At 47.4% G+C, this 1,868-nt stretch overlaps 1 pseudogene; it reads right to left on the bottom strand.

Moving 5' to 3' along the window:
• Nucleotides 1–14: 14 nt before the first annotated feature.
• Nucleotides 15–1,808, bottom strand: LOC106943259 (tripartite motif-containing protein 35-like; annotated as a pseudogene).
• Between the last annotated feature and the right edge of the window lie 60 nt (nt 1,809–1,868).

Raw genomic sequence — 1,868 nt, 5'->3', positions numbered from 1 at the left:
TGTGTGTGCCAGTTGGGTGGAGATAGTAAATGCACTCACAAATGAACCATTTGCTGTTTTAACTTGACAATCATCAAACCAATCCTTCATCTGATCAATAATGTTTCATTTGGACTTTTTGTTCTTCATGCTGAGCTGCTGGTTGATCACTGAGATCTTCATCGGTAGGATTTTTAGTTCATAATCAGAGCTGAAGAATGGAGCCATCTTGGCAGTGAAGGTGTGTGTGAAGGTGTGTGTGTGTGTGTGTGTGTGTGTGTGTGTGTGTGTGTGTTAGTATCCAGGTCAGAGAAGGACAGCTTTCCTCTGTCCCAGTCCAGATTCACTCTGATCCTCTGGAGATTCTTCTGGACTGAGAGACGAGTGAAAGGAGCTGATGGAGAAAATGCTGAGTATCCAACAAAAGAGAAACTAATACACAACAGTCCAGACTTTATGCTTCCCTTCCTCTCTACAGACTCTTCTAACACACCAAGTATCCAGTATTTACTGTCTCCAACATCAACATCCCAGCTGTGGTTCCCTGAGTTAAAACCCTCAGAACTCAGAACAGAACGGGACCAATCAAACCTCTCTGGATTATCAGGAAGCTGCTGTTTCTCTCCTCCAGTCAAACTGGTCAGATCTTCAGACAGATGGAGTTCTTTACCAGCCGTGTTTGGGTCCAGAACCAGAGGAGTGTAGGTCACCATGGTCTCCATGTTGCTCCAGATGTTGAAGGCCAGGTTGCCCAGATGTTTGGCCTGGTCTATCAGAGCTCCTCAGGGCAGTTGTGGATCCTCCAGCAGGGGGCAGCGCTGGACTCTTTCCACTGCAGCCTTGTAGTTGTGCAGGAATGAGACGTCTGCAGCTCTCAGCTCCTCCTCTGTGGCTCTGACTGAGTCTGATAGGGCTGCTATCTCTCTGCTCAGAGCCTCCATCTTCTCCTTCATCATCCCTCTCTGCTGCTCCTCTTCCTCCCTCAGTGCAGCCAGCCTGGCCTCCTCTTCCTCTGCTAGAAACTGATGAAGCTGCTTAAACTGCTCCCTAATCTGCCTCTCTGTGTGTCGGGCCTGGACCTCCAGGTGTTCTGCTGTCTGATCAAACTCCTCCTGAACTTTCTTCCTGAGCTCCAGCTTCTCCTTTAAAGGCTCCAGAGTTTCCTGAAGTTTCTTCCTGTGTTGCCGAGCAGCTTCATCGATGGGTCTGAATCTGTGCTCGGTGTGTAAATCTGAATCTCTGCAGACGAGACACACTGGCTGCTGATGGTCCAGACAGAAGAGTTTGAGTTTCTCAGAGTGCAGAGAGCAGAGACCCTCTGAAGCATTTTGGTTTCTCTGCTGTAACAAAGACTCACACAGATTCTTCAGAGCCAGATTACAGGGAGGAGCATCTGATGCTGATCTTTTCCTACCAACAGGACATGAGCGACCAGTTCTTCTTATCCAAAAATCCTGCAGACATTCCTTACAGCAGCTGTGGCTGCATGACAGAATAACCGGATCCTTAAATATTTCCTGACAGACCGGACAGCAGAGATCATGGTCTGATCTGGAAGCCATTTTGTCTCAGAGTGAAGCTGAAAACACAGCAGACAGAAAGTTAAACCATGAAGTCACTTTCTCTCCTGTAGAAACTTTCTGAACTTACTTTTACTCTGATTTGCTTGTTGTTTCGTCCTCCAGCAGTTTGTGTCTCTAGTCGCTCAGTTCTCTCTCTGTTCTCCTTGTTCAGTGTTAGTTTGATTTCAGTCCGAGACGAAAATGATCCCACGTGCGTTTCCTCCGACTTCTCTCTCTAAACTGTTTCCTGTTTTCCCCGGATGTTCCTGTTGGAGTCACTCCGCCCCAAGAGGAGTTTCTCTTCTCCTTCTTCGTCTTTTTTTCTTC

The sequence above is a fragment of the Poecilia latipinna genome, unplaced genomic scaffold, assembly GCF_001443285.1.
Source record: "Poecilia latipinna isolate Pla-1442-1.1 unplaced genomic scaffold, P_latipinna-1.0 Scaffold5060, whole genome shotgun sequence".
Taxonomy (NCBI): Eukaryota; Metazoa; Chordata; class Actinopteri; order Cyprinodontiformes; family Poeciliidae; genus Poecilia; species Poecilia latipinna.
This window is presented reverse-complemented; position numbering and strand designations above follow the sequence as displayed.